The sequence below is a fragment of the Rousettus aegyptiacus genome, unplaced genomic scaffold (assembly GCF_014176215.1).
Source record: "Rousettus aegyptiacus isolate mRouAeg1 unplaced genomic scaffold, mRouAeg1.p scaffold_m13_p_6, whole genome shotgun sequence".
NCBI classification, from domain to species: domain Eukaryota; kingdom Metazoa; phylum Chordata; class Mammalia; order Chiroptera; family Pteropodidae; genus Rousettus; species Rousettus aegyptiacus.
Genome location: NW_023416309.1, coordinates 66996581 through 67008787, shown reverse-complemented (window position 1 = coordinate 67008787; position 12207 = coordinate 66996581).

The following is a 12207-nucleotide window of genomic DNA, read 5'->3' as shown; positions in this document are numbered from 1 at the left end:
TGGTATATTATTGTATGCCAACTATAATTGAAAAAACTTATTGAATTGTACATTGTAAATACAAGCAACTAATTGTCTATTATATTTTAATAAAGATGAAAAAAGCAGAATGCAAAGGCATTCTGACTCTGAAGAAGCTGATTCTGAATATTAATTGTATATCCTGCTTTACTGAATTCATTTATCAGAGCTAGTATTTTTTTGGTGGAATCTTTATGGTTCTCTATATACAGCATCATATCATCTGCTAGCAATGACAATTTTACTTCTCTTTCCAATTTGGATACCTTTTATTTTTTTATTTTATTTTTTTTTGTCTTTCTGTGCTAGGACTTCCAACACTAGGTTGAATAGAAGTGGTGAAAGTGAACGTCTTTGTCTTGTCTTTCTCTTAAGGAAAATACTTTTAACTTTTTACCTATTGATTTTTCATATGTAGCATTTATTATGTAGAGATATGTTACCTTTATTTCCACTTTGCTGAGAGTTTTTAACATAAATAGATGCTGAATTTTGTCAGATGCTTTTTCTGCATCTATTGGTGTGATCGAATGATTTTTATCCTTAATTTTGTTTATGAGGTGTATCACATTAACTGATTTGCAGATATTGAGCCAACCTTGCCCTCTCTTGTCAGATTGATCCCTTTATCATTATGAAATACCCTTCTTTGTCTCTTGTTATAGCCTTTGTTTTAAAGTCTATTTTGTCTAATAAAAGTACTGCTATTCCAGATTGTTCTTTGTTTCTATTCACATAAAATATCTTTCTCCATTCCTTTACTTTCAGTCTGTGTGTGTCTTTTAGTCTGAAATGAGTCTTGTAGGCAGCATATGTATGGGTCTTGTTTTCTTATCCACTGAGTCACTCTATGTCTTTTTATTGGAACATTTAATCCATTTACATTTAAAGTAATTATTGATAATATGTAGTCATTGCTATTTTATTACTCATATTTTTTAATCTCTTCTTCCTTTTCCTCCTCCTCCCCCTCCTCTTCCTCCTCGGAAGTCCCTCTAACATTTCTTTTAATACTGGCTTGGTGTGGATGAACTCCTTTAGCTTTTTCTTATCTGAGGTGCTCTTTATCTGTCCTTCAATTCTAAATGATAGCCTTGCTGGTTAGAGTAATTTTGGTTGTAGTTCTTGCTATTCATCCCTTTGAGTATTTTATGCCCATCACTTCTGGCTTGCAAAGCTTCTGTTGAGAAATTAGCTCACAGTCTTATGGGAGCTTGTTTTTAATTATCTTGTAGATAACAATTGCTTTTCTCTTGCTGCTTTTAAGATTCTATCTTTGTCTTTAACCTTTACCATTTTAATTATAATGAGTTTTGGCATGGACCTCTTTGGGTTCATTCTTTTTTGGGGGGGTGGGGGATTCTTTGTACTTCCTAAACTTGCATGTCTATTTCCTTCACCAGGTTAGAGAAGTTATGAGTCTTATTTCTTCAGATAGGCTTTTAGTCTCTTGTTCTCGCTCTTCTCCCTCTGGAAAGCCTATGATGCACATGTTGTTTATAATGGACATTCTTTGTTTCTATTTAAATAAATGAGGCAAATCTATACATACAATGATCATGATAAATATTTAAGTAAAAATAAAAATCCTTAAAACACAACAGTAGACTCCAAAAATATGTCTAGACCAGGTCTAGATCTTGGCTCCAGATTGCAATCCTACAGAAACAGTCTTCCGTTCCCTGGTACCCACCTCATATAAAATTGATTCTTCCTTTTATTGCATCCCATGGCCCTTTGATCATACATCTTTCGATGCACTTATATTGTACTATAATCATTTATGTACCTATAAAACTATAACTCTTTGAAAAAGTAATGAAAATGAAAACCATTGCCGGCTTTTATTGAGGATTTGTCAGGAGCCTAGCAATATGCCAAGAGCTTCATGTCAGTGATTTCACTTAGTCATCATAGCCACCCTAGAAATTAGGTACAATTTTTAATTCCCAATTTTTAGATGAGGAAACTGAGTCTGAGACAGGTTTTATAACCAAATTAAGATCATTCAACTAGCAAAGGGCTGGGCAGACAGACTTAGGATTTGAATCCCTATTCCCTGATTAGACAGTCCTCAAGCAAATGAGGACTTCAATTCCTCACAGTTTGATTGGTTTAAAGAGTACTGTCCTGATTGGTCAGAATGGAGCTGCTCTGGTGGGTGAAAATGCTAATGGAAATATAGCTGCATAGCTCTGATTGCATAGGAAAAGTCTCAGTCCTGTTGATTGAAATAGGGTTCGGGAACTCCTTTATAAGGTTTGGCTCAGACAGCAGGATCACAGTGCATGCAGGCAGTTCAGTGTGGGAGGAAGGCAGCTTAGTGCAGTCTTCTCCCTGAAGCACAGTTTGCATGAGAGACCCTGTTTAAAAATGTCTGCTAAACTCTGTTTTTAAATTAGCCCCCAGGAGTCCATATTATATGATTCCATTTAAATGTCCAGAATAGACAAATCCATAGAGATAGAAAGTAAAGTAGTGGTTGTCAGGGGTTGGGGGAGAATGGAACAGTAGGGGAGGTGACAGCTAAGACTATGGGGTTTCTTGTTGGAGTGATGAAAATGTCCTAAAAGTTACCCATGGTGATGGCCTCACAACTCTGTCAATACACAAAAAACTATTAAACTGTATAATTTATAATGGTTAATTACATGGAATGTGGATTATATCTCGAGCTGTTTTTTAAAAAGATAAATATCTGCTGGTTATTTTTCCAAATATATGACAAAGATCAGATGAGAAAGAATAGATAAAAGATACAGTAATAAGTAACAGAAAATGATAGATTAGATAGCTAGCCAAGTAGATATATATTTAAATAGATAGATGATAGATAGACTTAGACATGTTTCCTACTTATTCTTTCCCTTTTATCCTTTCTAAGACTGAAGACCAACAACCGACCACCGAGAGAGTGAAAGATTTAGTAACAAATCATGATAGTTACTAAGTTATTAAAGAGATGGCAAAGGACAAAGAGAGAGTATTAACACAAAGCTTTATATACACAAGTGCTTCCTCCACTAGCTTCTTCAGTACTTTTTTTCCAGTCCTGATGTCCTAAATTGTTTGGTCTTTTTGTTACTTCTTTTAGATGTACATCAAAACTCACAGCTTTGGACTATGTTATCATGTTGGAACACAAGACATATTTTACCCAGTCAACCCTTGGCTTTCAACTCAAGAAAGTATGCTGCTATATAGTTATCCAGAGTAGTAGGCAAACTCATAGGAATTTCTTTTTATCTTTGGAACACTTTACGTAATTTATTTTGCAAGAGATCCACATACTTAATTCCATTTTTCATTGGCAACTATTAATATGAGTTCACATTCCCGGATAAAACACTGGAGCTATACAGGGTGCTCCTGATGGAGGAAATGAGAAGAGAGATAAGAGAAAGAGCAGATTCTCTGAAACAAGAGTTCTGGAGCTCCAAGAGGAAGGGACCCTGTCAAGCTGACCTCAACCATGCACCCTCAGTGACCCATGAACTATGGACATCTACCATTCAACAGCCCTCAGAACCAAGAAGGAGGAGGGACTCAAATATCTCATAAGGAGTTGAAGGTATGAAAGCAAAATCTTACCAATAGGAACTAAACAGAATCTTTTGAGGATTTTACTATGAGTCAAGCCAGTGTTGTGTGCGATGCTCCAGAATGCTAATCATTCCCAGTGACATCAGGCATGTTCATGTCATTTCCTGCATCTGGAGTGCCCTCTGCTTCTCTACTTTGCAAAACTCTACTCATCCTTCAAGGCTAGGCTTCACTGGGTCCGTTTCTGATCCAACCAGCCCAAGCTAATAGCTCCTTCTTTGGAATTCCCCTAACACATCATTTCATTCTTAGCTCACTGTCATATTGTTGGTTCTTCACGTGTTTGTTTACTCCAGTAGGTCGACAGATTCTTAAGGGTAGCAACTGTGTTTTAGTTACCACTACCTCCAAAGCACAAAGCACAAAGAGCTGGCAATGTACCTGGCACACTTCCTGCTGAGCATTAAGGAATTATTATTTTTTAGAAATCTTGTAATTAATTTAAAATGGTGAAATTATATTGCATTTACTTTTAATATATTGAAAAGCATTTTCTGTTTTTAAAGACTTTATTTTTCAGAGCAGCTTCTTGTTTAAAAATATTGAGAGGACAATACAAAGATTTCCCAGATACCCTTGCCCCACACATGTGTAGTCTCCCCCCTTATCAATATCACTTACCATAATGGTACATTTTTTATGAAAGATAAACATACATTGACACATTTAATCACCCAAAGTTCATAGTTTACCTTAGGATTCACTTTTAGTGTTGTATATTCTATGGTTTTCAACAAATGTATGATACATGTCTACCATTATATCATAAGTAGTTTCACTGCCTTAGAAATCTGCTGTGCTTTACCTATTCATCTTTCTCTCCATCATCCGCTAGCAATCACTGATCTTTTGCCTTTTTCATAATATCATATAGTTGGAATTATACAGTATTAGCCTTTTCAGGTTGGCTTCTTTCACTTACTGATATGGATTTACAGTTTCTCCATGTCTCTTCATGGCTTAATAGCTCGTTTCTTTTTAGCATTGAATAATATTCCATTGTCTGGATGTACCACAGTTTATTCATTCACCTGTTGGAAAACATCTTGATTATTTCCAAGTTTTGGCAATTATAAATGAAACTGCCCTAAACATTCATGTGCAGGTTTTCATGTGGACATAAGATTCAGTTCATTTGGATAAATACCAAGGAACACAATTGTTGGGCCACATAATAAGAGTATGTTTCATTTTGTTTAAAAAAAAAAAAAAAAAAAACTTGCCAAACTGTCTTCCAACATAGGTATACCATTTGCCTTCCCAGCAGCAAGTATGAAAATTCCTGTTGTTCCACATCCTTGCCACCATCTGGTGTCATCAGTGTTCTGGATTTTTGTCATTCTAATGGCTGCGTAATGGTTTCTCATTGTTTTCCTTTGCAATTCCCTAATGATATATTATGCGGAACATAAAAGCATTACTTTTTCAGTGTAAGCATCAAAAAAATCACAGTCAGTTTGGGAATTCCTTTTCTCATTTATGCTTTTTACAATTCTAGGAACCCTGAAGTAACCTGTGGCTCCCTGGGCCTGGGACAGACCCTATGCATACATCAAAATCCTACACAGAGAGTGTTCAAGAAACAACTGCTGATAAATTGTTACTTTATTGCAAAATTCCTTTAAGATGGACCAGTGCCAGAAGATGGTGGTTTTTCTGTGGGAAGAGAAATTTGATACTTTTCAATTTCCTTCCCAGCCCTCAGTTACAGGATGTTGCACACCCACACATATCTAACACAGGTCTCTGCCTGCTAACACAACACAGCAGCAATCACTTCCTAACATATTTCTCCAATAGCTACTAAATACCTACCTATAAGTCACAGGCAGTAAGTATTCTGGTTCCAATAACCTTGCGGCACAATAGGAAAGGTTTAATTCTGTTTTTTATTAACCTAAGAGCCTGAGGAAGGTCCCTTTCCTTCTCTAAGAGCACAATTTCTTCATTATAAAAGAGGCATCATAAGAACACCTGCCCTATTCACTTTCCAAGGATGCTTTGAGTATCAAATTAAGGAATAGATTTTGAAAGGTTCCTAAACTGTCCAAGGGCTATGCAAATGTAAAAGTTCTACTATCAGCCTCCTCTTTATAAGTGAATGAGTCAGGCTTGTTATGGAGAATAGTTTCATTTACATGCAAAAAAAAATATTTGATAGAAAATACACTCACTACCATATGAAGGAAGAGCTAAATAATACAGAATAATAAGCAAGCCCAATCTTATCGTGTAGCAGGGCAACTTTTTTAAAATGACTCTTTCGTTTGAAAAATTAAAATATAATTCCTTTCTTTAATGTTATTTGAAATTTCAAATAAATAAATAAATAACATAAATTAGATATCATGATTCTTATATGATCCTCTATCCACCCTACCTCCATCCGAAAGCCACTCTTGGGGTTATTAGCTACTTCTAAGTGAGATATTTATAGTAATAACTAATATTTATTAAATATTTAATATGTGCCAGGCCCTGCTCTAAACACTTTATGAATGCTGACTCAGTAACTAACAACAACTTTATTAGACACATATTCATATTTCTCCCATTTTACAGATGAAAAACCTGAGGCATGGAAAGGGTGAATAATTTGCTCAGGCATGCAACTAGAGAGTGACAGAGCCAGACTTTTAGTCTCTAAATTCAGGTAGGTTTAGCCAGCTTCCTAACATAACATTGAACATTTGAATCAACTTCAATTGGGTTTTATTTAACAATGGGTAAACCATATGGAGCATCTACAGATTGAGTTGCTGCAATAGGAAGCCCACCTGGGAACAGGGTGAGGCAGCAACTCTGAGCAGAAGAGCTACTCTGGGGACACTGGTTCTTAGAAGCCCCTTGCTTATACCCACTCAAACCCCACAGAGTCCTCCCGAACAATCCCAAGAAATTGTTTTGTTTTGTTTTTTCAATGTTCCTAGCTGAGAAAAATCAAGTCCAGTGGGACTGGCCTGTAAACAACATAATTGTGAAACAGCCAGACTGAGAGCCAAATCCAGGTATTGTTGGAGCCACAGTCTTTTCCTGCCTTAACTTGCCCCTATCCCAGAGAGAGACTTTGAGATTACCAGGGCCATTCAGAAACTTGTCCAGCCCTGGATGAGGAGCCTCCCTGAACTCTCATTTCCTGGTTCAGAACAGAGATCATTTTTATTTTCCTGAGAGCCCAGCTCCCTTCAGGGGAATTAGTCATTGCCCAGCCTGAAAACTCAAAAGACTTTCAAGAAAAATTCAAAACACACTATGTTTGAAGCATTTATTACATGTCTAAAATATCTGTCCAACGCTTAAAAATTGAAATTTTCTTTTACAATGGAGCTAAAAGCTGCTGAACATAAACGGATAGAGACTCTCATGGTGTACGTTGGTTGAAGGTACGGAAAATATTGAAAATAGATTAAACCATCAAGGTTACAGGAGCAATAGCAACCAAAGAATACAGACTTGTTACTGGACTTTGTGTAGGTGGGTGCAGGTGATATAAAATTCAAAGGAGACCTGGTGAGAAATAGCGGCACCAGAGCAAGAACTCCACATACAAATCCTCATACAAACAAGCTGGAATGACAAGAAACAAAAAATCAGGAAAACCTACCTGGATGCAGGAGAGATGTCATTGTCATCCATAGCTGGGCAGAGAGCACACAAGACTGGACTAAAGAAAGCCAAGGTCCCCTTTCAGAGAGGAAGGGCAAGGTGAAAAGAGGCAAAGGAGAAGCTAGGAAGGTGCCGTAATATCTTCCAGTTCGGAGGCAAAAGCAGACCATGGGAGCGCTGGCACCCCCACTCTAGGGGAACACTGAGGATCATCTGTACCAGAATCCCAGTACGGCACAGTCACCCCAAGAGTAACACAAAAGTGAGATCTTCCTCTGCCTTGGTTCTCACTAAAACCTGGGCCAGGGGCTTCTAATATTGGCCTGGCTTCCCTAGAATGAAAGAGATTCTGCTGACACCACTAGAATGTAAGCTTCTTAACATCCAAGACATCCAACTCTGTGTTTCTCATGTTTATTGTTGCATCCTCAGTACCTAGAGCAGTGCCTGACACAGGAGAGATGCTTGCTTTTTTTTTTTTTTTTTTTGGTAGACTCACTAAGAAACTGACCAAAGAGAGAACTGCAGACATCAGACATCATTCACCAGTTCAGCTCCTGATGCATCTGTCACAATGGAGATGCCAATCTGCGACATCAACTCTCCATGCTAGGACAGCCCCCAACTCCAGCTTCTTCCAGTCTCTCTCAGGTCTTAGCTCCTACTAAGTTTGGTGAACCAGTCAGTCACCTGAGGCCAGAGTAAATGGGAGAATTTTAACGGTATCCAAGTAAATTAGGGAATCCATTTTGGGAGGACCTATAGTTGTCAGATTAGATTATTTTTATCCCAGAGTTAACACAGGAGAAAGAAAGCATAGGAATAGTAAAACATTTTGTACCATAAATACGGAGATGATAGATGATAGATACATAGATAAATAGATAGATAGATAGATAGATAGATGATAGATAGATGATAGATAGATAGATAAGTAGATATGCAAATAAAATTACATAGAATTCATATATATTGTATACATATATGTGTGCTTATATGTGAGTGTATATATATATAATATGTATATTGCAAGAAATGTAAAGTGTTACTTTCGTCTGCTTGAATTCAGTTTGTTATTCATTTTGTTTCTGGCCTCCTTTCAATTACATAAAAAATTATATAGAAAAAATGAAAATTTTATTTAGTTAGTTAATTATTTCGTTAGTTAGCTATTTATTTGGATGGTTTCCTGCAAAATATAGTTGCTTTATGAAAAAGAAACATTAAACAGGTAAGACTCTCAGCTGCAAGAAGTGTGTAATGAGGTGAATTGTGTCACCAAAAATATATTGAAGTCCTAACCCCCAGTACCTGTGTATGTGATCTTGTTTGCAAACAAGATCTTTACAGAAGTAATCAAGTTAAAATTAGGTTATTAGGGTGGGTGCTAATCTAAAATAACTGGATTTTTAAGCCACCCAGTTTGTGGTACTCTATTACAACACCTCTAAGAAATTAGTACACATAGACACTAGCTGAAGCAGAAAAAGCAATGTTATGAGGATTCCATTTTTCTCCATTTCTCTAGCTCTGTTTTCCTCAGTCTGGGCTCCCTCCATTCCCAGACAAGTTAGCAAATACATGGTGGCCCCCAGAAGTGACAGACTTAAAACCTTCCAGTGTCAAGTCCTCTGAGAAGAGAGTTTCTTTTCCCAGAAATTCCAACAAAAGACCTGGAATCGAGTCTTAGTGAATTGAATCTTGGGAGTAAGGTTAGCCTTCACCCATACTTTAGGATCTGAGAGTGGGATAAGAACTTTTCCCTATAAAAAAAACTGGGCTCTAAACCACCCCCCAAAAAGGGGGGCGGGTAATGGATGCTGAATTATACGCAGGGATAACATAGCATAAGAAGGCGTTCACACTGCATTTTAAAATAAGGGATTTGGGCATCCAATCAAGTATTTATTGAGTGCAAGGCATTATTCTAGATACTTGAGATATGTCAGTGAGCAGAATGGACAAAGATCCCTGCCTTTGGGGCTTACACTCTGGTAGGAGGAAGAGTAAGTCATTAAAAGCCAAGGAAATCACCGTGGCAAACTCATCTTATGGGCTCTGAATGTTTGTTGAATGAATAAATGAATGGAAATAAGCGGATCGGCTAACTGAAATCCAGCTACCTATGAAAGCTTGTGAAAATAGGATTATGGGATTACTAAATGCTATGTAAAGTGGGACTTCAGTAGAAAAAGAGGTAGATGAATCTCTGAACCCCAGGAAGGTGATAATAAATAACTTCATTCATACTGGAGAACCTAATGCCTGGTGATGTGATGTTCTGTGACAGGCATCCAGAAAATTTATTTTTAAAAATGGACATGGAAAACCCTTATTACAGTGGTCTTTTCATGAATGTCTAAAACCGGATGTCTCCTAAATATTGTCTTCCTATTCCTTCAGGGAACTCCTTGCCAGGCCACCCCAATGCGAAGAGAACTGTGCTTATTCTAAGAAAGAAGAAAGAAGAGCATGAAGTCAACCTATTTTGCAGTCAGGATTCTTTAACAGCCAAATGTGTTTAGATCCAAAATGCCCCCTCCCTACATGAGTCACTCATGGAGTGAGTACTTGCAGCTAAGTTGATGAGCCTCCAGAAGAAGCAAAATTCTAAAATAACAGCTTTAACCCATACAGCTCCCTCTGAAATCTGAATCATTCAAACAGGTACCTGCTCCCCAACCAAAAGACACAGTCTCTTTTTTGGCTTTAAAGCAAAGGCAAAAATGGTGGCCTTTAATTTAAGGTGAAGGCTTTACTGGATATTCACCACCTTCAAAATCATCACCAATGTTTTTATTCATTTATTTATTCACTCATCAACAAATATTTTTTGAGCACTTTCTCCAAGCATGAGAAGTGATGGTCAGCAAAAAACAGACTCAGTTCTACCTTCATGGAGCTGATAGTCTATCCTAGCTTACAGTTTACAGCTTACAGAGTGGCATCAATTGATCACAAATAAACATAAAATTCAAGTTGCATGGAGCATAAATGTGATTGGACCCAATATGAGAGGAGACTTCTGATAAATGATAATTTTAGAGAAGTGATCATTCAACTGAAATTTAAAGTATTGAGTAGAAGGTATTCGGTGAAAAAGAAAAGAGAAGGAATCATTCCAGGAGAAGGAACAGAAAACACAAAGGTTAGTAGTGAAAAAGAGTGACCCTAAGCATGCCTGAAATACACAAGGGGAGTGCATTAGGAGACGAGTCTGGAAAAGTTGGCAGAGACAAACATTGAAGAGAAGCCACGTGAAGAAGCTTTTTCTTCATTCTAAGAGCAATAGAAAGGCATTGAAGATTTAAGCATGGCATGATACACGGATAAAGTGAGTACTTGCAGATTTGTGTTTTGAATTTCATGGTTGATGCAACATGGAAAAGAAAGGAAGGGTCAAGAGGAAAGGTGGTAGAGCATTGAGGAGGTTATTGTGGTAGTCCTTGTGATGGCTGATGAATTGGCATGATGGTAGAAGAGGATGAAGAGAAGAGGATGAATTCAAAATTGTTTAGGAGGTCAAAGTGGCAGATCTTCCTGATTAATTGGATGCAGAATTGAGCATGAGAAGGTATGAAGGTCAACTCCTGGATTTCTGGTCTATGTAATTGGATGCTCGATGGAACCATTAGTTGAGATAGGACACACTGGAAGAGGATCTGGTTTTAAGGAGAAGTTAGTTGGTGAGTTTTTGTTGTTGTTTCAATTCATAGACTTTATTTTTTTACAGCAGTTTTCATTTCACAAAAACTTTGAAAAGAAAGCACGGAGAGTTTCCCCACACATAGTTTTCCATTATTAACACCTTGCACTAGTGGGGTACATTTGTTACAACTGATGAATCAATATTAAAACATTATCAACTAAGGTCTATGGTTTACTTTAGGTTCCACTCTTTGTATTGTATAGCTCCTTAGGTTTTGACAAATGTGTAATGTCACATATCTACCACTGCAGTACCATACAGAATAGATTCACAGGGCTGAAAGACCCCTTTTAGCTTCATCTATTCATCCATCCCTCTCTCCCGGCAAAAAGCTAGCAACCACTGACATTTTCACTGTTTCCATAGTTTTGTGGTTTCTAGAATATCAGACAATCAAAATCATACAGTACATAGTCTTTTCAGATTGGCTTCTTTCACTTAGCTATATGTATTTAAGGTTCTTCCATGTCTTTTGTGGCTTGATAGTTCATTTCTTTTTATGGCTGAATAATAACAGTCCTGGGACAAGAGAGACCAAGCATGGCTGGAGCAGAGAAAACAGGACACAGACAGTCTATTCGGGGCCTGTGGCTTTGGGTGAGGAGTTTGTTCTCTATCCTATCAAAGACTTAATTCCTAAACTTCTAAAGAGTCACCTTTGAAACCAAAGGTGAGGAGCAGTGAGGAGCAAGTCACATCTCAGGATTTAATCCAGTGCCTACGGATGAATATATGTTTAATCAATATTTGTTGACCAAATGAATTAGATGTCTAATAAGTTGTATGCTGGCATTTATATAAATATCACATGACAAATTTTTTGATTCATTCAAAATATATTTCATGAGTTACATTATGTGCCAGGCACTGCACTAGTTGCTGTGAACAAAACACACTAAGAATACTGCCTCCCTGGAGCTTGTATTCTAGCAGGAAGAAATAGTGAATAAAATACAAATATAACAAGTAAATTTTATCAGATACTAAAATGATGGTCAAGTTCTAGGAGAAAAGGAAATGTAAAGCAAGGTAAGGGAATGCCCGGTTTGTGATGTCAAGTGGAAGACCACGGCATGCTTCACTGATAGTGACATTTAAACAAAGACTTAAGGGAGGGAAGGGAACGGCCATGTGGATATCAGAGAGAGCATTCCAGGGAAAGCAAGCAGCCAGTGCAAAGGCCCTGGGGTAGGGAAATGCCTGTTAAGTTTGAGGAACAGCAAGGAGGCCAGGTGGCTAGAACAGAAAGAGTGAGGGAGAAAAAAATA